Source organism: Hermetia illucens, chromosome 1 (genome assembly GCF_905115235.1).
Source record: "Hermetia illucens chromosome 1, iHerIll2.2.curated.20191125, whole genome shotgun sequence".
In the NCBI taxonomy this organism is placed as follows: Eukaryota; Metazoa; Arthropoda; class Insecta; order Diptera; family Stratiomyidae; genus Hermetia; species Hermetia illucens.
The window spans coordinates 107307354-107335103 of NC_051849.1; the positions used below are offsets into that span (position 1 = coordinate 107307354).

The window sequence follows — 27750 nt, forward strand, 5'->3', positions numbered from 1 at the left end:
TGCCCAGATTACCGCTCCATAGGTAATCATTGGTCTTACTATTGCAGTATATATCTAAAGTAGTATCTTCGGGCTACACCCCCATTTTTTTCCTGCTATGGATCTGCAAGTCATCAGAGCCCTCGTGGCTTTCCGACAAGTGTTTCCGACATGTGTCTTCCACAGTAATTTTTGGTCTAGCGTGATTCCCAAGTATTTGACCTCTGTTTCTCGTTTCACCTCCATATCATGTAATGTTATGGCTTTCAGGTGATCCAGCTTACGCCTCCTAGTGAATGGTACTATGGTGGTTTTGGTTGGGTTGATCCGCAGTCCCACCTTCCTGCACCAGGCACTAGTAACCCTTAATCCAGTTTGGATTCTATCACATAGGGTATCTTCATATTTGCCCCTACAGATTAGAACAATGTCGTCCGCGTAGCCCTGGACTTGTATTCCAGTATTAGTTAACACGTCCAGGAGTTCATCCACTACCATACTCCACATCAGCGGCGATAGTACTCCGCCCTGTGGACAGCCTTGAGTGGTGTTCATGATAATAGAATTTGTACCTGTTTGTACCTCTATTTGTCTGCTTTCTAGCATTTTGCCCATCCAGAGTGCCAGGGTGTTTCCCACTCCTTTGCGGCTCAGGGCATCCTGTATCTCTGTGTGCGATGTGTTGTCGAATGCTCCTTCGATATCCAAAAACGCGCACAGTGCAATTTCTTTTGTTTCAATGGCGTCCCGTAGTACCTCTGTCAGCTGATACAGAGCAGTTTCAGTTGACCGTCCTGCCCGGTAAGCGTGTTGACAGTGATGTAAGGGATTACGCTTTAGAACGTTAGTTCTAATATAGTTGTCTATGACCTTCTCCACCGTTTTGAGTACGAACGATGTTAGGCAGATTGGTCTGAAAGATTTAGGGTGAAAAGGATCCTTTTTACCCGCTTTCGGAATAAAGACCACTTTTGCCCGTCTCCATGCCCTTGGTATGTAACCCAGTGCTATGCTCCCCCTTACCACCCTCAGAAGAGACTCTAGGATAATTCCTAGGCCTCTCTGGATAAGTGCAGGGAAAATGCCATCTGCTCCGGGAGATTTCATTGGTTGAAAGGTTCCCACTGCCCATCTTAGCCTAGCTTCTGAGCATACCTCTTTTGCTAGTTTCCAGCTCTCTTTCCTTCCCCTTTTATTCGTTATCGAGACCTTACAAGCAGCTGTATGGTCAAGCTGAAATAAAAAGTTGCGACCTTTAGTGTTTTTTCGTTATAAGTTTTGTTTTGGGATGCATGATCGCCTCATAGAAAGTTTTTTTTTATTTTTGGAGATCGCTTTCCTTTTTAAGCGCAACAAAAACGGCGTAGAGTTACTGGGGGCATTAGAGAGGTGTTTGGAGCATCGTGGAGGAGCCAGTGTTGCTGACGGCTTATGATGGTATCCCTTAGGATTTCGATATTTTCGTTTGACTTAAGCTTGTTGTTTGGGCAGAAGGTATTGTGTAAAAAAAATTTGAAACTTGTCCCATTTGGTTTTTAGGTTAGCAGATCACAGTTTAGTGTGGTAATGGTCGGCGAGTGATCTGAGAAAAGATTTCTGGTAATTGTTACCGTAGTTTAGTAGTGTCGATTCCTTTCGAGACATTAAAAACGATTAAATCGGGGAAATCAGCTTGACATCTGACAAGCAGGATAGGTGACTGTTAAGGATAGTAATTATGAGTTGTTTGCCTTTGGGAGATGTTAAGCGAGATCTTTAGTATGGCAATTTAGCAATATAATAACCCGCCGCTATAAAGCGGGACCCTAATTTTTTATAGAACGAGTCAAATTGTGTCACCGTTATCTTATGTTTAGGTGGGCAGAAGACTGAATGTTGACAGTTGAATAGTGACGATATAACAGTTGTTCACACAGTAGGGTAGTGCTGAATTGAGCTTCTGACAATTACTGCAACCCCGCCACGGTGGTTTCCTGAATAGATGGAGTGTCCATGAACTTTAAGGAAGTTTTTGGAAGTAAGGTGAGTTTCAGATTACCAGCAAGATATCAATGTTTTCGGATTCTAAGGAGTGTTCTATTTCATTTTTATGGCTGAAGATTCCATTGGCATTCAAGTGGGCTATTTTAAACTCCTTCATGGCTGGGCTAGTTTGGTTGATAGTTTGCCGTTGTATTTGATGCACTATCGTGGTTAATTGTTGGATGTTGTTAGCAAGTGATAAGAACTTTTGTAAAAGCTCACCTTAATTTGTATAGTTTATAGAACTAGTTCCTTTGAGTGTATAAGCGAAGATACTTTGAGCGACTCTTTATTGCCTAAACCAGAAGCTGGAGTTGGCGATATGTTGATTGACGCGGTGCTGTGATTTCTGTGAACGCTGGATACCATGTAACTTTTTGACCGGGTTTAAGTAGTTACTTCTTTTAATTACGTGGTAGAAGACAGGGTATCCTCTGTAGTGCGCATATTCTGTTATGAAAGTCATGAAATTAGACTTTCATAACAAAGAATATGCGCACAGGTCGATTGTTCGTGAACCCTCTCATGATATTGGATTTAATCGCAAACTAAGCTGCGAGCATATTTTGTTTGATGAAAATAGTAACAAGTCGGAATACCGGAAGCTCGTGCTTCGGGTATAAAGGTTTTGTGTTCATCTTATCTAAGAAATTTCAACGCACATTTTTATACCCGTATCCAACTACAAAACTACGAGACATACGTACATATTACAGCCGTAGATGTTACACTCACCCTAAACAAACAAACTTCCTATTTTCGAATACTGTACAACATATAGGCTCGTATATAAATTGATCGTACCCATATTTTCGATTTACTTCTTATATCTATCTGAATTAGGCTCTACCCGCAAAGTTCACTAGCACGCATATACTATATACCTACATACACACATGTCTCGTTGGAATAATTGATATTCATATACAAATTATTAAAGAACTAAAACAAAATAATTCTTTTCCACTCAATTTATACGAACTTACTTCCTGTGGTATTGACGAATTGATATGTAATGATGACGTCATGCAGGTTGTAGAGTGCACGAAATTCACAAAAAATTGTAAAGTTTTACCCTTTATAACTTTGTTAATAATAGTAGGATTTTCTTCAAACTTGACCAAATTGTGCACTATGCTCTTCGTTATATGCATGCCAAATTTTGTACTTCTGGGACGAACATAAGGGGGGTGCCGGGTAAATTTCTAAAATGTGGAAATATACTATTATTAACTTTATTTGTGCAGATATCGGAACCGGATATATTTTGAGGCCTAGATTTCACAGAGATGCACTACTGAGATTTTTTTCAGATTTTTCGGTTGTATAGGTTCTGAGAACGAGACCTGTTACACTTTTTGGGGGTCATATTTTGAGCCCTCACTCCCCTATGTTTCACCCCATATAAAATATTGAACCATTTTCAAAAAGTACTAATTGATACCTTTCATTTGATATCCCACATGGCCACATTTTGTGAAAAAAAATTTTGCACCCTCCTTTTACATGTATGGGGAGCCCCCCTTAAACTTAACACAAAATGGCGTCAGTTGCTGCATGTAAAGGGAACGGCAGATCACATACTCCTACCAATTTTCGTGACAATCGGTTCAGCCGTTTCCGAATAAATCGGCTGTGACAGACAGACAGACAGACAGACAGACAGACGGACAGACAGACAGACAGACAGACAGACAGACAGACGGACAGACAGACATCGAATCGATTCTAATAAGGTTTTGTTTCACACAAAACCTTAAAAATGAATGCACCTAAAAGTGTACCTACCTACCATCAAAACGAACCTTGCTGTCGTGGAACGAACTTGGCCGATCTTCGGCCAATTCTTGGACCAATTTTCCTGACACAAGTGATACTACCCACCTTTGGACTGTCTACCATCATGAACGGGACACCATGTATATGGAAAGAAAACGTAAGTGTTCACATTATTGGGTTCATAATCACTGGACCAAGGCCAGGGTAGCGATCCACGCTATTGATAGAAAGCTTCGGTTGTTTTGAACGAAAGAAGCTTTGGTGTGCAGTCATCAGCTGCACAACGTGAGCATAAAACTGGACGATCGTGAAGAAATGCTGACGAACGTTTGGCGCGATTGGGGGCTTCAAATATTCCGGGGCTTTATCTGCAAAGAAAAACTGCACAGATACACGGGTGCAGTACTCCAGTTCCGCGGCGTAATGTTATAAATAAGGTTTTCCCGTCCGCGGATTGCCATTCGGGCAAGTGCCGCAAGTGTTCGTGTGAATCGCGAAAGTGCTTTTGAGTTGATATAATTTTTATTGGAACCAGTGACTTTAAATCAGGTGAGTTTTGTATGTTATCGCGGATGCCGAGCGAAGATTACAGAAGCCGGCGCATTTGCTTCCCGTGTAGTTCTAATCGCGTTGACAGATCGCGTTTTGACATTGGTTTCGTTCGGGAAAAGTTTCAGAAGAAATGGTTGGTGATGCGCCGTGCGTTATTATGTATACCTTTACTGGGGTCACACTGTTCCCAACATTTCCCCGAATAAAAGGAAATTGAAATAAAACACTTCTTTTGAGTATGTTCGCTACCCGGCTGCACATGCGCCTGCCATCGCGGCGGCACATTTGACATGGTGAAGTGATTTTACTTGTGTCGCTTTCAGATTTCAAAGGGCATTGCGGGACTGCTTCGCTTAGAAGCGCCCATTTTTATTTGTTGCGGTATTAAGAGGTCCTAAAATGTTAAGAAACAGTATTAGGAGCACAATATGCATATTGCGGCGCAGTGCTATTCTGCGATTACTCACGCTTGTGCACATGACATTGGATGAGAACCCATCAGAGTTGCGGTGCCTTCAATTCCGTGCTCGGCAAGCGGGGGTTTCCCCAGATTGTCGCCTGATGTCGCCGCATAGACACAGAAAAAATGTTCAATTTCGTCTACACGGCGAAAAAATAGGGGCACCTGTACTTACTATGGTTTTCCTAAAGTTGATAAAGGAAAATGCGTATCTGTTTCGCTAATATTTGAGCCTTAAATATTTTTATTTCGATCAGAATGTAGCACAGATTGGCGTCCAGAAATCAAAACCTTATTGTTTCATTGACGAAAGGTGAAAAAGCCTGGAATTTATATTATTTGTATTATATTGTTATAACATTACTCGGTGTTGCCATATGAGTCTTTTACTTACTAGGACATTTGTCCCGCTAAGTCGTGATGATGGCGTTGTTTTCGGTTATAATGGAATGACTTCCTGGGAACAATGTATCAAAAGGTAGGATAATAGTATTCGAAAGACCATATAATTAACTCGAATGCGCTGCAGTTTTGTTTGAAATAAGATCCCTTTCTTCCAAAAGGGAGTGCAACATTTTTTTCCATAGTGGGGTGACAAATGAAATGATACAATTAGTACTTTTCGAAGCTGGTCCTATATTTAATATCGGGTGAAATGTAGGGGAGTGAGAGCCCAAAATATGACCCTCAAAAAGTGTAACAGGTCTCGTTTTCAGAACATATCCAGATGAAAAATCTGGAAAAATCACAGTGGCATATCTGAACCAAATCTAGACCTCAGAATACATCCCGTTCCGATATCTGCACAAATAAAGCTAATAGTAGTACATTAGCGTAATTTAGAGATTTAGCCGGAAAAACCTCTTAAGTTCATGCTAGAACTATGAAATTTGGCACAAGTATAAGGGATAACATGATGCATAATTTTGGACATCGAATTATTATTAACAAGATTATAGAAGGTGAAACTTTTACATTTTAAGTGAGTTTCACGCATTCTACAACTTGTATGACGTCCTCAGAATGTACCAATTAGTCAATACCACAACAAAGTGAGTTCATATGAGTGGGCGTTCGGAGGGAAACATTTTGTCTTAGTTTTTTAATGTTTTATATGTCAATATCAATTACTCTTATGTATGTATTTATATGTATATGCTAATGAAGGTCTGTGCGGAGTTGCCAAATCTCCCATCAGGCGAGTCCCTTCGTGCGGATAAGGGAATGCTCGGCGAATGTGTCATGGGCATGCACATGCACGCATCCGGAGATGTGCGTGTATGGGCATGCTTATGCGCAGGCCGGGTAGGTGGGAAGTAAACGCCCACCCGTGGATAAAAATTGGCTATGGGAAGGACACCCAGAAATTAAATCAAATATGGAAGAGGAGAAAAGTTTTTTTTACGGTGCAGGGCTTCGGAAACCCAGTGCCGGCGGTTTTTGGGAGTGAGCAAGCGGGCTCCCGGCCGTCGATATCCAACGACCGCAGTGCCTCAGTAGTGGGAAACTTGGCTACTGTGGCATCTAATGCTACAAGAGATAATGGTGGAGTGGAAATTAGATCCACACCGGATCCCTTTAGGAAGAGTTCGAAGCTTGGGAGATCACCACTGAGAACAATGGTTCTTTTTGGTAGTCGAGATTCGTCGCGGGACTCTGAAAGAAATACGAATAGTCCCTTAATCGAGATCATTCCTTGTGGCGCAAGGCGCGAAAGCAAACGGGAATATCACGTTCGTTACACTCGGGGAACGAATAAATAAACTGTGCGAGTTCATCAAGGAGAGGCGGAATATCCACCAAAATATTCGAGCCTTGATAAGAGGCATTAAATTGTCTTATATCAAGGCCCTCGAAGAAAAGAATTCCCAAGCGTCAGTTGGCAAGGTCACAAGGGAAACGCAGGTGACGCCTCCCCGCGGTAAAGCAGGCGGGAAGGCAGGAAAACGGGCTAGAGATGGTACCAGCGAGCCTCTTGGACCACAGCAAGTTCCGAAGAAGAAAAAAGCCTCTTCACCAAAGAAGGCGGAGCCGGCGAGAGTACCCGCGAAAGTCGGTAATCTCACGATTGCAGCCACAACACCTACAAAAGTGGAAAAAACCAACGCCCGAAGTCCCGAACAATGGACTAAGGTGAGCAACAAGAGGAAAAAGGACAAAAAGAAGCTCCGCCCGGAAATAATAATTATTTCCAAGAAGGGAAATATGTCCTATGCCGACATCCTCCGAAAGGTGAAGTCAGACCCGCAATTGAAGGATTTGGGGGATAGTGTGAGCCGTATCAGGCGAACACAGAGAGGGGATCTGATGCTGGAGTTAAGTAAATCCGCCGACAAGTCGGCCGATAACTTCCGCGGGAAGGTGGAAAGTGTACTTGGAGAGGAAGCTGAGGTGAGAGCTCGGAAACAGGAGATAGTGGTTGAATGCAAGGACCTAGATGAAGTCACCTCACGGGAGGACATCTGTGCTGCGCTAAAGCAGCAGTTCAACCTTGGCGATATAGACCAGAGTGCCATAAAAAGGATGAAGAAGGCATATGGTGGCACACAGACCGCTATTATTAGTTTGCCGACGGAATCAGCTATTAAGTTAATTACCGCGGGCAAGGTAAGAGTAGGTTGGGTCGTGTGCAGGCTCAGGGAGCAAATCTCTCTAAAGAGATGCTTCAGATGCCTCGATTTCGGCCATTTTGCGGCGGCATGCACTAGCCAGCATGATAGGTCGAGGAGTTGCAGGAAGTGTGGGGAAGAGGGCCACCTCATCAAAGATTGCACCGGAGATCCACGGTGTATATTATGTAGTGGGAAAGAGGGCGTGGACGGCCGGCATATTGCGGGAAGCAGCAGGAAGTCATGCCCCCCCCCCCCCCCCGGCAGCCGGTTTTATAAGGACGAAGGTCGACGGTGTCTATATTTACAGCTGCTACGCTCCTCCTAGTGCAACCTTAGCACAATATTAGGAGATGTTAGACAGTCTGGTGTTGGATGCTAGAGACCGTAGCCCTAAAATCATTGCGGGCGATTTCAACGCGTGGGCCCTGGAGTGGGGAAGCCGATCGACGAACACCAGAGGTCAAATTCTGTTGGAGTCATTTGCGGAGCTGGACATCGTACTGGCCAACGTTGGATGCGTGCCCACCTTTCGAAGAAGACGGTCGGGTTCGATCGTTGACCTGACATTTGTTAGCACTTCACTGGTGAGGGGGATGGCTTGGCAAGTGAGTGAGCACTACACCCACAGTGACCACCAGGCCATCTTCCTCCACATTGGGAACCGGGGGAGCAGTCAACGACGCTCTGGAGGTGGAAAGGCTGTCGGAGCTTTCAACGAGGAGACATTCCTGGCCGCATTGGAGGGAGCCCATGATCCGGATGGAACAGCGGTGGAAAGGGTCACACAGTTGTATCAGCGTGTAACCGAAGCATGCGACGCTACGATGCCACGACGACGTTTGCACCACGGCAAGAGGCCAAACTACTGGTGGAACACGGAGATCGCTGCCTTGAGATCCTCTTGTCTCCGAGCGAGGAGACTTCCCCACAGGACAAGGGGAAGGCCGGAGCACCAGGAGCGTGAGGAGGAATACAGGGATATGCGAAGCAACCTTAAGAAGGCCATTCGAAGAAGCAAGCGGGAATGCTACCAGAAGCTCTGCATGGAGGCTAATACGAATCCGTGGGGTACAGCCTACCGAGTTGTAATGAAGAAGATCCGCGGGCGAAAATCACCTCAGGTGACATGCCCACGGCTCTTGTTGCAAATAATTACAACTCTTTTCCCGCAGCAGGAGCAGGACGAAAGAGAACCCCAACTGGCAGCTCAGCAGGACGTCTTCTCGATCCCTGATGTTACCGAAGAGGAACTTTGGGAAATTTGCAGGCGTATTCGGGACAGCAAGGCTCCGGGGTTGGACGGAATTCCGAACAGGGCTCTGAAGGTGGCGGTCAAGGCCAGACCAAGGTGGTTCGCAAGCACATTCGAATCGTGCATGGTGGAAGAAGTGTTTCCCGCCCAGTGGAAGAGGCAGAAGCTGGTCTTGTTACCGAAGCCTCGAAAACCACCCGGCGTGCCCTCTTGCCCTATTTGTCTCTTAGACACCATGGGGAAAATGTTGGAGAGGGTGATATACAACAGGCTGCTCCCGTTCATCGAGCTTGCGGGTGGTCTTTCAGAGCGGCAATATGGGTTTCGGCGAGCCCGTTCTACGGTCGATGCAGTAGCAAAGGTCGTGGAATTGGCTCGAAATGCAATGGCCATGGGCAAATGCTGTGCTCTGGTGACGCTGGACGTCAAAAATGCTTTTAACTCAGCCAACTGGGGCTGGATTAAGGGCTCTTTGGCCAAACTGGGTGTTCCTAGCTACTTGGCTCGGCTCATCGAGAGTTACTTTTCGGACAGACTTTTCTGGTACGAGACGGACGACGGGCCGAAGGAGTACATTTTGACAGCAGGTGTGCCTCAAGGTTCTGTATTGGGACCGCTGCTGTGGAACATAATGTACGACGGGGTGCTTGGCCTTCGCGTGCCGGAGGAGACAACGCTGATTGGTTTTGCGGACGACTTGGAGGTAGTTGCAATTGCAAAGCATCCCGAGGACGTGGAGCTTTATGCATTTAGGACGGCGTCGACGGAGGCAGTGTGTGTTATCGCAGGAATGATCCCTATAGATCTTCTAGCGAGCGAGGCGCACTGGCTCTACGAAAAACGGAAGGCAAATCCAGCCGAGGTGAATGCGGATTTCCGTAAAGCCATCAGGAGAGAGTTTTGTGGTAAGTGGCAACAACGATGGGATAACTCCGACAAGGGCAGGTGGACCCATACATTGATCCCGTGTATCGAGAAATGAGTCAACCGAAAGCACGGAGAATTGAATTACCACCTGACACAGTTCCTTACGGGACACGGTGGCTATAGGAAGTACTTGCATCGCTTCGAGTTGGACGAGTCTCCCAACTGTCCTGAATGCGGTGCTACACTCGAGGACCCGGAGCACGTTATGTTCCATTGTCCCAGATTTCTGCAGCAGAAAAGGAGGTTGAACAGCATCTTAGGGGCGGACATCGAGCCCTCCAACCTGGTGGAAGAGATGTTGAAGTCGGAGGAAAACTGAATGGCGGTAAATGAGGCAGTAGCCGTGGTGCAGACAAAACTCCTGGAGTTGGATCGAGCTCGGAAGGCGGCGCGACGGAGACGTGACATGGACGAGCTGGTATAGCGAACCAGAGCCTCCCCCGCGAAGTAATACTTCACGGGGGTCCCGCGGGGAGGGGGGGAAGAGTGGGGGTAGTTTTAGTGGGTGTGAATCCCACACACTGCTGCAACCTGGCGCAGCAGCGTCTTTCTAAGATTTCCACCTCCATCCATATAAAAAAAAAAAAAAAAAGTTGGAGTAGTGCCTAATTCAGATAGATATATGTGTACATTGAAAACGTATTGTATATGTACATATGTTCGCTTTTGAACACGTAAAGCGGAAACATATATACGATCGTTGTAATCGTGAGACATGAGGCTCCACATGGAACTCAAATAAAGTTAATAATAATAACCATTGGTGCAACAATCCAATTGGGTCAGGGTCTTGAAGACCGTAACGATTCACTACGGGATTACAGAACTCTATAGGAGGCAATGAGCTCAACATTGCGCTTACCCGAGATTATTACCCTGATTTGAAAAAAAAGATTGTGATTTGACTCGGGTTTTCATTCACAGCTGAGTCGGCTAGCATCCGACCTCAAATCACGACACAAATCCCACTGCGACCAATGAGATTTAAACCGCGACATTCCGTATAACAGCGCTACGTATAGTGAATATCGCTTGTTCAATATATCTATCTGAATTAGGCACTACCTCAGAGCTTCATTTACGTATAAATATAAATACATACGTCTGTCTGGAATAATTGATATTGACATATAAATGATTAAAAAACTAAAACGAAATGTTTTCCTGCGACCTCTCATTCACGTGAGCTTACTTTGTTGTGGTATTGACGAAATTCACACAAAATGTTATCCTTTAAGCAAGTGCCAGTGTAGTGTAGTTCTGACATGAACGTAATGGGGGTTGCCGGCTAAATTTCTAAAATATGCTAATATACTATTATTAACTTTATTTATGCAGATATCGGAAAGGGAAGTGATTTTTTTTAGATTTTTCGGTTGGATGGGTTCTGAGAACAAGACCTGTTACACTTTTTGGGGGTGATATTTTGAGCCCTCACTCCTCTACGTTTTACCTGATATTAAATATGGGACCAGTTTCGAAAAGTGTTAATTGAGCCCTTTCATTTGATGGTATTCTGTGATAGAAATATTGAACCTTCCATTCACATGTATGGGGAGCACCCGCTTGAACTTAACACAAAATAGCGCCACTTACTGTATGTAACGCGAACAACAACACACGCTCCCACCACTTTTCGTGACAATTGGTCCAGCAGTTTCCGAATAAATCGGGTGTGACATTCAGGCAGACAGACACCGACTCGATTCTAATAAGGTTTTGTTTCACACTATGGGTTTGTGATTATCATTTTGTCGAAATATTGACTGTTTCATAGGTTCTTTTTTTGAATAGATTCTTGCATCTGAGATACCCAGAACTTGCAGTGTTATCATCCTCTCCCCAGTGCTGATTGTACTGGAGGAAGGCATTCTCATAGATTGTTAGATAGTCTTTTGGGGAACTAACACTTCGCTTCTCCGCATCCTCTTCATCCTTATTCAGTTCATCGTGATATAATTCACTTCTGCCAAGTTCATCATCGCTCTCATCGCTGTCTTCCAGAAGTTCACAAATTGCGTGGGTACTTAGATTTGGTGTGCGTTTGATCTTTAGAAGTGTTGAACAAGGACGTGCCACATAGACGAGGGAATATACCGGCAAAAGGTTTGCCTTGGATGCCGATGCTAATTTGTATATTTCCTCCCAATCTCCTTTTGGAGATATGCGTGGGTGCGTCCGACGCGGAGGGGTTTGTTTTTCTTGGTGTTGCTAGACTTAAGGCAGCGTTGGTTCCAAAGTGAGCTAGGTCGTTGACAGTGTTGGAATGGGGCGGGGTCCAAGAAATATGACAATCTATTATATTATTGCGGATCTGCGGAGATTGTTTCCACTACTCATGTAGTTGCATTACCGGCCGGTGAAGTTTTACACGTATGTAAGGAGAGGGTTTTGGATATCACATATGGGGGATAGCTGCCCCACCGCACCACTCTAAAAACTTTGCAGCATCTGTACTCAGAATCGTGAATCCATCGGAGGCTAAGTTATTGAGGAAGGAAGTATTGTTCCGTTATTTGCTTCTTCGAAATGTTTGATTCTTGTAAGTCCAAATATCTACGGAATTGTGCGGCCACAAACGGTTGTTTCGAAAGTTGACGAAACTGTATATATCGGGTATTGGTCCGATTCAGGAAGATTATACACAGGAGGTTCCTCGTTGAGTTGTATCTTCGACATTAATCGTCTTCTTAAGGAGAAGATGCTGTTGAGATCATTTAACGTGTGATCGTTAACTATAAGCTGAACTCTGTTCGCAAAATGATGGTGGTTTGTTTTTCCAAGCTGATCGGTAGTCTAAAGTAGACACATTCTTCAGTGGAAGATTTTGCCTATATCTTTAGGCTTGAAATTGCTTCCTCATTTACTTTTGCAGGTTGAATTGATCATAAAGTCAGGGGGTATTGAGAAGTCGCTGTATTAACGTTATAGCTCTTTATAGGGATGCAGTGTAAAGGTTCGAAAAAAATAGGGCTTAGGCAGCTCCCATTGCATTAGACCATTTGGGTTTGTGAGGGACTTATTATTGATTATCAGAGGTCTATGCGCAAGGAGTAGGAGTTCGCATCGAGCAATGTCAGTTCAAGGAAATTGTCTTTCAATAAGTGTGTTTTCTCTTTTGTGTGGCTAGGGTTACAAACACTACATGTCTCTTATTACTTTTTTCGACCGAGATATGTAAGAGAAGGTCAATGATGCAGGAGTTTATTGACCTGGAAGGTCTGTAAGTGTAGCTTTCAAGGGGAAAACACTTATTCTTCACGAAGCTTTCAAGTCTTTTTTTTTCACTATCGCATTGAGCTTCTTGGCTAATACATTAATTAAGGATATTGGCAGAAAATTTCTAAAATTGGATCAGTCTTAATTTTTTTTTAGAATTAGGACTATTTATTAAAGGCCCCATCTGCCAAAATTGTTAATTGAAGCCATGCCTTATTTAGTACTATCATTAAATTGTGTTTAGCTGAGACATTTATCTACTCGAGATACTGATGCAATACAATTTTCGGGGACGAATTCGTTGTGTGTTTGGATAGACTGATATCAAGATTTTCAATTGAAAAGGGTTGTTCACAAAAGGACGATTTAGATTATAAGGTTCAGGTCACCTCTCTTGTTGTATTGCGATTTTAACATATTCAAATATCATTGGTCACTAGAATCATTCCATAGTGATGGGGAATATGACCCATTTCGGTGAATCCTCTAAAGAGTAAGCATTATTTTCACTTCGCCTATCACGGAAATTTCGTATCGAAAACTTAAAACAATAAAACATATCTAAATTAATATCAGAATAAGCAGTGCCTGATGTATTGTGATTTCTGTTTCTTGGTATTTGATATTCAGAAATTAGAAAGTCTTAGAAAACAATATATTTATTCTTTGAATAAATATATTATTTATATTTATTCTTTGAATAAATATATTAGGTTGTTGCAAATGAAATGTCGGATATTTGAGTAAAATTTCAAAAAACTATAACTTTTATGAAAATTAATTTTATTAGTCAAAATAAGAACCAGCAGCTTCAATGTACTTCTCCCAACGAGATACAAGGGCATTTATTCCCGTTTCGTAAAAGTCTGGGTTTCTAGAGCTAAGAAATTCTTCAAAGGTACTTTTGACAGCTACTTCATTGCTGAATTGTTTCCCCGCCAAAAAGTGATCCAAATGCTTAAAAAAGTGGTAGTCGGTTGGCGAGAGGTCGGGTGAATATGGTGGATGAGGAAGAGTCTCATATCGTAATTCATTTAATTTTTGGATCGTCATTCTGGAAATATGAGGTCGGGCGTTATCATGGAGCAGTATCACTCCATCTCTGTTGACCAATCTAGGCCGCTGAACACGTAATTTCTCGTGCATTTCATCAAGTTGGGCACAATATTTCTCTGCATTAATTGTTTCACCACGCTCCAAAAACGAATAATGAATAATTCCAGATGCAGACCACCAAACAGTTACCATTACCTTCTTCGGGTGAAGGCTCGGTTTTGGCATGTGTTGTGGAGGCTGATCGGCATCTAGCCATTGCGCTGATCTGCGACGGTTGTCGTACAATATCCACTTTTCATCGCATGTCACTATTCTGTGCAAAAAGGGATTGTTCCTGTTGCGGTTGAGTAGAGAACTGGATATTTCCATTCGCAGCGCCATGTTTTGCTCGTTGAGTTCATGCAGAACCCACTTATCAAGCTTCTTCACCTTTCCAAGCTGTTGTAAGTGCCGAGATATTGTCGAATAGTGTACGCCTATTTTCTCTGCAATGTCACGAATCGATGATCGGGGATCAGATTCCACTATCAAACGCAACTCGTCGTTGTCGATCGATGGTCCTGAGTGTCCACGAGGTTCACTTTGGAGGGTCATGTCGCCTGATCGGAATTTTTCGAACCACCGCTGTGTCGTTCGTTCGTTTGCTGCGTCAGCTACAAATGCTCTGCAAATGTTTCTGGTTGCCTCCGATGCGTTGTGACCAAGTTTAAATTCATATAGAAAAAGTAGACGTTTTTGACTCCCTTCCATGCTTTTTTCTTTGAGTTTTACTTGGAACTTCAATGACGATTGAAACTGAAATGACTCCATACAATAGGCTGGGTGCGCTGGGGTTATATACAAGTTAACACATACCTATCTCTGTCTCAATAAACACAATCCTCAAATCAGCACGTACCTGTAATTCACAACATAAAATCAAGAAGCGCATGCTTCCATTCCGAGACTCATATTTCCCAATTCTGCCCAATCCAATTCTATACTCCAAAGACTATAAAATTCAAGGGAATTTACCCAACCATCTTTTCCGATATTCGAATAACGTCTAGGGGATAAAACGCAACATCTATTTAAGGAACAAACTATTTAAATGCACATTTGTGCATTTCCGCTTTGAGATAACATTTAAGTTAAGAAGCAAAATTGTAATTAATTCAAGCTCTTTTATTCGAGGCTCCATAATTTACATTGCTTCTACTTCCGACATTAGCATGCACGTATGTACACACATATCATCTCATCTTGTTCACTAAAACCTGATAACCTCATGCCCATATGCAATATTAGGTGTCGAATTTGTGAATTCAAGTTATGTATTTCATTCCATATTGAAATTTGCACACAATTTGTTCATACCACATTTCACCTTATAATTGTTTTTACACAAAACTTTAAAATGATAGGTTCGACGTACAAAATTGCCTTGTAAACATACCTTCCTTCGTACATACGTATAATAGTCATATTGGCTGCATTTGCAAAACAGAAATGTATTCACTATGCACACAGTGCACCGCATCCACAAGCCATCCAATATCGCCTCAGCAATTGAGTCGACTCGCACCTCGTTGAGTCGGATGTGGAGCTTGCTCATTGTGCCGAGTCAACTCACATCAATGGACGGAGTATCACAATTGAGTCGACTTCACTCATGAGTTGCCCATCTCTATATTCCATCTAAAACGTTTTTCTTTTGAGCTGCCAATTCTGCTGAATGCTTTTTTTTTATTTACGGGAGTTTTTAGATGTAAGTAGACCGGTGTTTTGTTCAATACTTGTTTTTAAGGTCTTGTGTAAAACAAAACCTTATTAAAATCGACTATCAGCTAAACTGTTGCGAACGAAATTTGGTGGACGGAAGGGAACTATGAAATCCCACGCATACAGCGAGTGATATAAATTTAGGTGGATTTTAAAGGGGCTCCCCATACATGCAAAGGGGAGGATTTAAAATTTTTTTTTATCGGATATAATGTGGACTATCAAATGGAAGGTCTCGCTATAGCAGTTCAAACTTACCAATTTCGCACGAATTTACTGCTTCTAAAGTCATGCAAATAAGATGGTGACTTCATAATTGACGAGAATAATTGACATTCGCGGGAAATATTAAAATTCCATTCATGAAGAATCTACTTCTCCCCAGCCCTTTGTATCGCATTTGCTAAGAACTCGAGAGTGTGAAGCGTATGAGGTTGACTATTATCAGTACCGGGCTTTCTTCATCTTTTTCTTCAGCCTTTGTCCCGTTCATAAGCGATCGGTTTCGCCATTTGGCTCTATCGAATGCCAGCTCTGGGTGCAATCTCGAGGCTTTTAAATTCCCATCCAGCGTATCAAGTCACCGTTGTTTCGGCCTGCCTATTGGTCGTTTACCATCGACTTCGATGTTCAGACCAGGCCTGTCTCCCAATTTTTCCACGATCGGTGCAATCACATAATGATCGTGGATATCCGCATTTCGGATGTGATCAAAACATTTCACGCCACTAGTCCAACGCAACATCTTCGTCTCGATTATCGCAAGACGCCATTCATTGTCTTTTATAGTTGGCCAACACTCAGAGCCATAGAGAGCGACAGAACGGACGACATTGCGGTAAATTTTAGATTTGAGACGTTCTTTGATACGTTTATCACAAAGCAAAGGACACCAGTTGTGGAACGCCACTTCATCCAGGTTGCGTTAATGCGTGAAGCAATTTCATAACGCAGTTCTCCATTGGCTGGTAGAGCAATTGAACCCAGCGCGCGAGTTCTTCTGGCACTAAGTGTTGTCGTAAAGCATACCAGATGAGTTCGTGTGGTACACGGTCAAATTCTTTCTCTAGATCCAGAAAGGCAATGTAAAGAGTGCGATGCTTCTCACGGTGTTTCTCCATGAGTAACCGCGCAGCGTGTATTCCGTCAGTAGTTCCGCAGTTCTTGACAAATCCGGCTTGATTCACGGTTATTTCAACGATTTCGCGAATACGGTTGTCAAGAATGCGTTCAAAAATCTTCATGGTACGGGAGAGTAACCGGATCGGACGGTAATTTGAACATTTTGCTGGACTACCTTTCTTTTTCCATATTGGGACAGTGGTACTTTCTTGTCAGTCAGATGGTGTTCTTTCTTCCTGAATAACCCGATTAAAGAATTCACTGAGCCACAGTGTTGGGTCCTAGCTCTTCACTTTCCAGAGCTCAGATGCAATGTCGTCAGGTCCTGTGGCTTTCACCGATTTCATTCGTTTTATTGCCTCTTTGACTTCACTTGCACCGACAGGTGGAACTGCTCCAAATGTCGGCAATGATTGTGAAAGTGGAGGATGAGCAAATTCTTCAGTTGAAATCTGCTCGAAGTATTCTCGCCATCTATCCGTTGCGGCTCAACGGTTGGTAAGCAAAGTACCCTTTTTTTCATTAACGCAACAGAAATGTTCGATATCCTTTGTACGTTCGTTAAGGCTTTTAGCAAGTCGATACAGATCTCTCTCTCCATCACGAGTGTCCGGTTTATCGTAAAGATTTTTGCAATGGTTCGCTCGGGTGACAGCGACTGCTTTCTTTGCTTCCTGGCTGGCATTCTTATAAATTTGCCAATTTGCAGGCGTTTTATCATTCTTATAAATTTGCCAATTTATCGTCGTTTTATCGTCGAGAAATTTGTGGTAGAGGCATTTCTTTTCACAGACCTTCATTTCAACGTCGTTCGGAAATTACAGGCCAAACAAGTAAAGTGGCATATGTCAGGTTAATGTCAATCTTCACAATGAAGCTCAAATTTACGGGCTCGAAGGACGTTCGAATAACTTCGTTAAAAAGGCGAGAATTAAAGCAAGTTGGACTAGGTATAGCCAACTAATTACCGTTTAAGATTATATGGCTCATAATCACATTTTAATTTTTAAATGCGTTTTTTCTCGAAACTGCATGCTTAAAATCGGGTGCCCTCATAGCCCAAAATCTATCCAACATCATTCTTTGAAATGTTCACGACTTATTTAGATCATATTTCTACGGTTCGCAAACTAGGATAATTGCGATTCATTAGGCCGTTTTTTAAGGTTTTATGTAAAACAAAACCTAATTAAAATAGATTCACTGTATGTCTGTCGGTCACACGCACTTTTATCCAAAACGGCTAAATCTATCTGAACAAAATATGGTGGAAACTATGGAAACTCGCGCATACAGTGAGTGACATAAATGATATGTAAAAGGGAGTTTAAATTTTTTTTTTTCAGTGAATATAGTCACGTGGAGTATGAAATGAAAAGTCTCGATTAGTTCTTTTCGAAGCCGGTCTTAGTTTTGAGATTTATTAGAAAGACAGGGAGTGGGAGGGGTAGAAAGTGATGATTTCTTTAACGGACCCATTCTCAGAAACTACCCAATCGAAAAATCTGAAATCCGTTCAAATTAAGTTAATAATAGTATATTACCATATTTTTGGGGAAATTGAGTAAAACCCCCCTTAAGTTTATCCCAGAGTTATAAAAGTTAGTAGTAGTATAAAATATAATGTGAAGCATATTATCTTGATTAAAACCATACTATTAGTAACAAAGTAACAGTAGCTCAAAGTTGATTTTACCGTGTAAATTTACTGCAACTAACAATCAATATCACACTAAAGTGGGTAGTCAGACATGCTAAATGCATATACATAACGGGCTACCTACAAATGGGATAGTTCTACACTCAAGTATACTCACAGAAGAAGCAAACAAAACCTTTCATACCTGAAGCGCCCAGCTTCCGGTTTCCCGATTTGTTTTCATTAAATATAGGCATGTGAGGTATCAAATGAAAGGTCTCGGTTAGTACTTTCCGAAACCGGTCTTAGTTTTGACATTTGCTGGAGTGCGGGAGGTCGAAAGTGAACATTTCGTTAAGGGACCTATTCTCAGAAGCTACCCAATCGAAAAATTTAACAAAAATCAAGAAGGTGCCGCTTTATGGTGCCTAGGCTCCGAAATATCCACCATACCGATGACGGTTTAAATAAAGTTAGTAATATATTACTATAATTTTTAGTAATTGACTGCAAAACCTCCCTTAAGTTCATTTCAGTGCCACGCAATTTTGCAACAATAAAGGGTATAACAGAGCATATCCAAGTTTGGTGGAAATTCCGCTATTATTAACAAAGTTATAATAGGTCAAACTTGTCGCTTCGTTGCAAATTCAAGACTGAATGTGGATATTCCCACTTAGAGCATTTCATTAAAGACGGTAACGGTACACTACAGGATTACAGTACCCTGTAGGAGGCAACGTGGTCAGCATTACGCTTCCCCGAGATTATTACCCTGATTTGACTCAGGTACTCATTCCCAGCTGAGTCAACTGGTATCCGACGTCAAATCACGATACAAATCCCACTGTCACCAGTGAGATTTGAACCGCGATATTCCGTACGACACCCTTGTGCTCTAACCACTCAGCTATCCGGACATACATATTACATCATCATCATCATCATCAACGGCGCAACAACCGGTATCCGGTCTATGCCTGCCTTAATAAGGAACTCCAGACATCCCGGTTTTGCGCCGGGGTCCACCAATTCGACATCCCTAAAAGCTGTCTGGCGTCCTGACCTACGCCATCGCTCCATCTTAGGCAGGGTCTGCCTCGTCTTCTTTTTCTACCATAGATATTGCCCTTATAGACTCTGCGGGTGGGATCATTCTCATCCATACGGATTAAGTGACCCGCCCACCGTAACCTATTGAGCCGGATTTTAACCACAACCGGACGGTCATGGTATCGCTCATAGATTTCGTCATTGTGTAGGCTACGGAATCGTCCATCCTCATGTAGGGGGCCAAAAATTCTTCGGAGGATTCCTCTCTCGAACGCGGCCAAGAGTTCGCAATTTTTCTTGCTGAGAACCCAAGTTTCCGAGGAATACATGAGGACTGGCAAGATCATAGTCTTGTACAGTAAGAGCTTTGACCCTATGGTGAGACGTTTCGAGCGGAACAGCTTTTGTAAGCTGAAATAGGCTCTGTTGGCTGACAACAACCGTGCGCGGATTTCATCATCGTAGCTGTTATCGGTTGTGATTTTCGACCCTAGATAGGAGAAATTGTCAACGGTCAACAAGTTGTATTCTCCTATCCTTATTCTTCCTATTTGACCAGTGCGGTTTGATGTTGGTTGGTTCGTCTTCGGTGCTGACGTTGCCACCATATATTTTGTCTTGTCTTCATTGATGTGCAGCCCAAGATCTCGCGCCGCCTGCTCGATCTGGATGTTTTCCATCGCTTGCCGCAGAGAGAAAATCTGATCTGTTGCTGATTTGCCTGGAGTGAAGCCTCTTTGATATGGGCCAATGGTGCTCTGGGCGTATGGGGCTATCCGACCATGCAAGATAGCGGAGAATATCTTATAGATGGTACTCAGCAACGTGATACCTCTATAACTGCTGCACTGTGTGATATCTCCCTTTTTATGTATAAGGCAGATAATGCCTCGTTGCCAATTGTTGATGAACCGCTTGGTATAACTGGTTGCCTCCATATTTAACCAATTCGGTTTTAATTCCATCGGCTCCTGGCGACTTATGATTATTTAGCCGAAGAATTGCACGGACTGTTTCTCCTAAACTTGGTGGTGGCAGTATTTGTCCGTCGTCTTCAGTTGGCAGGACCTCCAACTCGCCGATGTACATATTACATGCTGCGTACTAATGGGATAAATGTACACTCAAATATCTACATAAAAAATATACACAAAACCTTTCATACCTGAAGCGTCCAGCTTCCGGTTTCCCGACTTGTTTATACATTAAAAAGGCCATAAGAAAATACGAGAATTTACAAAAAAAAGTTTAGCAGGGCACCAACAATTTACCTTCCAATATTTTTTAATAATCCTAGTTTGTGGACCGTGATATACTCCCCACGTTAAAATGCTGTTTACTTTTTTTCTTTAAAACGAGCACAGCGTCCTCTAGCGTGGCAACTGAAAAACACCTTTTTTGGTGATAGATATCCAAATTGCTCTGTACTTCAATAATGAACCATGATACCGTGCTGGAATTGTTACGCTTGCTCAGGATTTTAATTTATTGTGAAAAAATCGCATTTCTATCTTTATTCAGTTTTTCACGAAAAATCCCCCAAAAATGCGAAAACAAGCCGGGATCCCGGAGGCTGGACTTTTATAAAAACATTTGAGGGGATATTTGTGCCACTCTAGGTACCAATGTGTAATATATGCATATACTATACATATTATGTGAGAATATCCACTTTCGCATGATACTGACTTTTAAAGTTTTGATTTTGAACAGAAGCGACAATTTTTACCTATGATGATTTTGTAAGTAATAGTGCGATTTCCACTAAACTTGGAATGATCATGCTCTGTATGCCTATATTGCTGCGAAATTTCATGATTTCAGGATGAACCTAAGGGGGGTTTGAGGTAACTTACTAAAAATTATAGTAATATACTATTATTTGCTTGATTTGAATAGATATCGGTATGGAGGATTTTCGGAGCCCATGATCACTTTCGCACCCTCGGACTCCCTACCATTCCAACAAATGACAAAAACGAGAGGACTAATCGAGACCTTTTATTTGATACCCCACATGACTATATTTGGTGAAAGAAAAATGTACATCCCCTTTTGCATGTATGGGGAATTCCGCTACCTAAACTCGATATAGAATGATGTATCTCACTGAATGCGTGAGCGTTCACGGTTCCCACCTTTCGACCAAATTTGGTCCCAATTCCTATAATCGCTTCTGAGAAAAATGCGTGTGACAGATAGATAGTAAACCGACTTTAATAGGGTTTTGTTTTAGATTTTCATTAGGTGATCGATGGAATTTTCCCGCAAATTAAGATAATAAATTAGTATCCAAAATTGAAACAATCTTTAATATCTGCAGCACATTAACATTAACACGGTTCCAAATCATCGTTTCCCGAACATTAAGAGTATCAAATTCATCATGACATGCATGGTGCCTTGTCTGCTCAAAGAATAGGTTTACGTTTGTCAATATTTTGATCTAAAGTGAGGAAGTGTTTCAGTTCCGAAAGTAAATGTTTACACTTCAGTGGCCTTATAAAGGTTTGGCTTTCGATTTATTGGTATTGAATTTCATAATATCTATTTCCTTTATTTTTGGTTGGGTTTTTTTGATTCCAATGTTTATTCTCTTAGCATCATGATCCATGATAACTTTCCAAACTACATTTAGAAAAAGTTTACTTTGAATGGATATGTAGTGAAGGGGGACACCGCTCAAATATCCCTATCGCAAAGTATAATATATTGTTTAAATTCAATATTGCATTTTAGTGCCTGTTGAGCAAACTTCTGCATTATATGAAAGAAAAGTATTTCCAAATAAACGAAAAAGCAATTTTCACTTTATTTGATAAGGCTCCAGACTTCTTAATAGTTGGGTGTTCGACTGTTCCATTCATACTTTTACGTCCTAGAAGCAGTAGTATCCATTTGTGTGATGATACGATGGTGTTAGTGCAAATGCTTGCATTTTCTAGTTAAGTGCCAAATCAATCGTAGAAGGTGGGGATCACATGTCACTATCAATTTCCTTTCGGTTCTTGTAATTTACTGCATTCTCGTTACATCGATTCACACCCCCAGACGTGCTATAGAAAGACGACACACAATACATAAAGAGAGGCGTAGAACACACTGCGGCTCTGCTTGGGGTGCAGTAAGTTTACTAGAAATTTGGTGAAGTTCTGTCCTCTTACAACTTTATTAATAATAGAAGGATCTCCAGCAAACTTCAACTCCAATATTGGATTCCATATTACTATATTATATATACAGTTACTCAAAAAAGTATCCGGACAATGGTTAATTTAGAATTGTAATGCGAAAAACATAGATTTGTAAAATAGTAACATAATTTCGTTTTCCACGATAATAATATTTTATAGCAACACTTTCGAATGAGCGAAAAAAAATCATCATTTCGTTTTAGTGCAGTTGTTTTTCTGAGAATTTATGTATACATGCTTGTTATGAAAGTCAAAAAAGTATCCGGACAGCGATGAATTCTTGGAAAATGCACAATATTGCAACTGAGTTGTCTTTTGATTTAACATGGTGATTAAACATTGATTAGTAGCGCATTTAATTCTTCTGTGTATACACACGTTTAATAAAGATGGGTCGGAAAACGCGGGAGATTAGTAGTGATGTTAGAAAAGTTATTATTGATCTTTTCAAGGACAATAAACCGATACGAGCGATCGCGGAAATCGTGAAAGTGAATAAATCGACGGTTCATGAAATAATTACACGCTTTAAAAAAACGGGTTTCATCGATAAGAAAGGGCGATCAGGCCGTCCACGAAAGTTTAATGACGGAGAAGAAAGATGGATCGTGCGGAAAATGAAAATAAACCCCAAACTAAGTGCAGTTAAGTTGAGAGCTCAGGCGGAAAAGAGGTTTGGTAATGTTACAAGTGTCGAAACAATTAGAAATATTCTTCGAAAGAATAATTTCCACGGTAGAGTTCCCAGAAAAAAGCCCTATATAAGTAAGCAAAATCGGCAAAAAAGGCTACGGTTTGCTATTGAACATATAAATAGGTCTTTTGGAAAACCGTTATATTTGCCGACGAAAGCAAATATAACATATTTGGATCAGATGGAAGTAATTTTGTATGGCGGCAGCCAAATACGGAGCTGAATTTGAAAAATTTAAAGTGCACGGTGAAACATGGCGGTGGTTCTCAGTTGGTATGGGGCTGTATGTCAGCAGCGGGAGTTGGCAATTTAAAGTTTATAAATGGGAAATATGACAAATATCAGCATCTCACAGTCCTTAAGGAAAACTTACTTCAAAGCGCAAGGAAAATGCAAATGGAGCATTTTTGTTATTATGAGGACAATGATCCCAAACATAACTCCTACGTTTGTAGACTTTGGCGGCTGTACAATTGCCCAAAAGTGATAGATACTCCGGCGCAAAGTCCGGATCTAAATCCAATAGAGCATTTGTGGGAACATTTGAAAAGAAAAATTCAAAACTGCGAAATTTCAAGTCTAATTACACTTAGAAAAGCTTTGAAGGAAGAGTGGGCGACGATCAGTCCACAATTTTGTGAGAAACTTGTCAAATCGATGCCTAGTCGACTAAGGGAAGTAATAAAAAATCGAGGAGGTCCAACAAGATATTAAATTTTACATTAAAGGGGTAAGTTTCCTTCAAACGCTTTCTGTCCGGATACTTTTTTGATTTTATTTTTTGTAGCGTTCTTAACAGCGGAGCTTATTTTTTTTTAAAGCGGAAACTGAGAAATTTTTTTTTTTTGGAAATTTATTATAAACCAATCAAAGATAAATATAACAAATAATCATTAAGCAAATGTGCCACAATTGTTTATATTTCTTTGAAAATATCTATACAACGGTCATGTCCGGATAGTTTTTTGAGTAACTGTATATAGATCACACAAGCAAGGAAAAAGGAGCAGAATCAAGAAAAGTGACCGGATGCTAATGAAAACCCAATCAAATTTCAACTGCCATTTGATCTGTAAAACAACGGTGCATCAGATTGGAAAAATATTGAATCACATCACATTCGTTCTCAAATTCCTACAATGTTTTCCGGAAATCAATTTTTGAGGTGTGCTGTTTACGGATATAGAATTCGGGGAAATGCCACAGAATTTTCAGCCAGATAAAGGTTTACCGATTAGAGAAGCATCTAGAGTCGGCGTTAGACAGTATACAATAACTATTCCTGTGCCGAGAAGGAAGTGTACTTGGGTTTCTCCTTAAATAGGTTGTCTTTACTTTTGCCACATCATCGACTAATACCAAAAGTTGGGGATTTTCTTGGTTTTTAAAGTTTTGTGTAAAAGAAAACCTTATTAAACCTGTCCTGCACCAGCATAAAGGACAGTATCGCGCATATGCATACCAAGTTTCATGGAAATTTAGCTATTATTGTCAAAGTTATAGCAGTTCAAAACTATCAATTTCGTGCGAATTTATTCCATCCTAAGCCTGCAAATAAGATGATGACGTCATAATTAACAAGAATAATTGACATTCGAGTGAAATATTAAAATTCCATTCTTCCATGTTCTCCCCAGGCCTTTTCAAGGTTTTGTGTGAAACAAAACCTTATTAAAATCGATTCAATGTCTGCCTGTCCGTCTGTCATGCCCGGTTTACTCGGAAACGGCCAAACCAATTATCACGAAATTGGCGAGAAAGTGTTGTCTGGGAACCCCTTTACAAGTGTGGCAAGTGGCGCCATTTTGTTTTGAGTGTGCATGCGAAGAAGTTTGGTGTAAAATTATTTTTCACAGCATATGGTCATGTGGGTTATCAAATGCAAGGACTCGATTAGTATTTTTCGAAATTGATATTTCTGATATTGGGTGAAACGTGAGGGAGTGGGGACTCAAAATGTGTGTCCCAAAAAGTGAAACAGATCTCGTTCTTAGAACCTATCCAGCCGAAAAATTTGAAAAAAATTCACAATGGTGTTTCTATACGAAATCTAGGCCTCAAAATACATTTCATTCCTAATATCTGTTCAAATAAAGTTAATAATAGCATATTACTACATTTTAGAAATTTACCCGAAGAGAGGTACAAGATTTGGCATAAGGGATAATATAAGGGGGGGGGGGGATAATATAAGGAGAGTTTGAACAAAATCCAACTATTATTAACAAAGTTCTGGCGGTGAAAGTTTTACATTTCACGGAAATTTATTGCATTCTAAGACGTGTTTGACGTCATCATCATATAAAGTGAAGTTATATGAACGGCGGGGTCCATGGGGACATTTTAGTTTTCCTTGTTTAGTTTTTTTTTTAGTTATTTGTATATTCAGTATCACTTACTCGAAAAAGACATGTGTATGTACATGTATGTGCTAATTAAGTTTGCAGGTAGTGTCTAATAGTATAGACATTTGTGTACGTTAGTACCAGTGGTATTTACCTCAAGAACATTTGCATGCTTTTGTGCACGGGGTGAATTGGAAATGCATGAAGATGCATTTAATCAATTTGGATGGGGAACGTTTGTTTTTTTTTAGGATTAGTTCAATGCTGATGTCTTTGATATGAATGTACGTATGTATATCTGGAGTTCAGCAATTAATGAAGGAATATTTTGCATTTTTAGCTATGTACGAATAGAAGCATGGTTTTCTATGGGGAGTTTCTCACATAATCTGAACACAAAACCTTTTACCTGTAGTCTCCGATATCCCGACTTGTTTGTAGATTGTCTTGCTCACATTTGTTAATAATATTGAACTCCTAGTGTGAAGCGTATAAGCTTGACTGTTATCAACACAGTGCTTTCCAGATCAAATTATTTGCGTAAAATGTCTTTTTAAAAAGTAGAGGGCAATTGAATTTTTAACTATGTACATACGGAATTGTCATGTACTCATCATTTCTCACCTAGCGAAACACAAAACCTTCTATGAAATTATCCACCCAAAAAAATCTGAAAAAATTATGATGAATTAATTGCAAATGGTTATAATATGAAAGATCATATTGCATTGCAGCCTGAGACATCTATGTACATCGGAATCACATTAAATAATCTGGAAGTGTATATACACTACGAGTTTTTTACAAATGGAACAATTTAGTAGTTCGCACATATTCTCAAATAACAAAAATCCAGAAATCTTGCGCACGTAAAGTACCGAGATTGGACATTTTGATATGCTTTTTCGATGACGATTTCCAAGTTTTTTTTTTCACTTTTAAAGTCTTTGATAAGCCAAAAGATATGTGGAATTATGATTTCTTTTTATATCATTGTGTACTATAATGTTCAACGAGTTTCAAAACAAATAAACTTTTTCGGGGAAACAACATCTTGTGTAAAACAACAGATTATTGAAATCTATTCACACGGTTTGCTTCAAAATGACTAAACTATTGTCATGAAATTTTGGTGAGAATGTGTGGTCTGTGAAATCCTTTACATGTATTTGCATGCAGCTAGTGACATAATTTTCGTGTTGAGTTTAAAGAGGGAGTCCCCAAACATACGAAAGAGGGGCGAAATTTTTTTTTCACTATATGGTACGGAGTATGAACATTAAGGGTTAGTACTTTTCGAAACTGATCCTATTTCTGATATCGGTTGAAATATAGCGGAGAAATGGCTTGCGTTCTCAATAAGTGAAACATATCTCGTTTTCAAAACCTACCCAACGAAAAACTCCGGGAAACATGATATTTACTCAAATATTTATGTATGCAAGTATTCGCAGTATCAGTACTATTCAATTGTACTCCCATTAGTATATGTATGTTTTAAGGTTTTGTGTAAAATCAAACCTTATTAAAATTGGTTCACTGTCGCACACACTTTTCTTCGAAATTGCAGAAAATATATAGAGTTCAATGAGGCGCTCCCATATATGGTTGCTATTTAACGCTTGCTGGGGTATAGCGGGACAACCACACCTATGCGCCATCGTTCGCGGTTACCTGTACTGTGCATCAGTTCCCCTTCACGGTTTTGTGGCAGATGCCCTTGAAGCGACCCACTGCATGGCGTAGGTGGCAATGGAATTGTCGCCCCTCCTTATACCACTGCTACTTCCGGTGCGTAGGAGTGACTGGTCTGTGCCGACCGAAGTTCTTCGTTTGAGATAGTATCAGGCCAGCGTCTGATATGATTCGATGATGAGGTATTAGAGCTTTTGAATAACAGTGGGGTTTACTTTCCATGTGCTACTCCCATCTAGCAACACAGAAAGAATACTAACACAGAACAGATTCAACTTGATTTTCACGTTGAGATAACTGCGGTTCCAGATTTTGGATAAGGCAACAAAGCGGACCTAGCGTTGTTAATGCGGGAATCTAGGTTGTTGCCAATGCCGGGAGAAACCACT

At 41.1% G+C, this 27750-nt stretch overlaps 1 protein-coding gene across 1 annotated transcript in view; it reads left to right on the forward strand.

Moving 5' to 3' along the window:
- The first annotated feature begins 4159 nt into the window (after positions 1-4159).
- LOC119646139 overlaps positions 4160-27750 on the forward strand; it is a 63624-nt gene continuing 40033 nt past the window's right edge. Inside the window, exon 1 of the mRNA XM_038046496.1 lies at positions 4160-4329. The gene's annotated coding sequence lies outside the window, so the exon portion shown is untranslated. The remainder of the gene's footprint in view (positions 4330-27750) is intronic.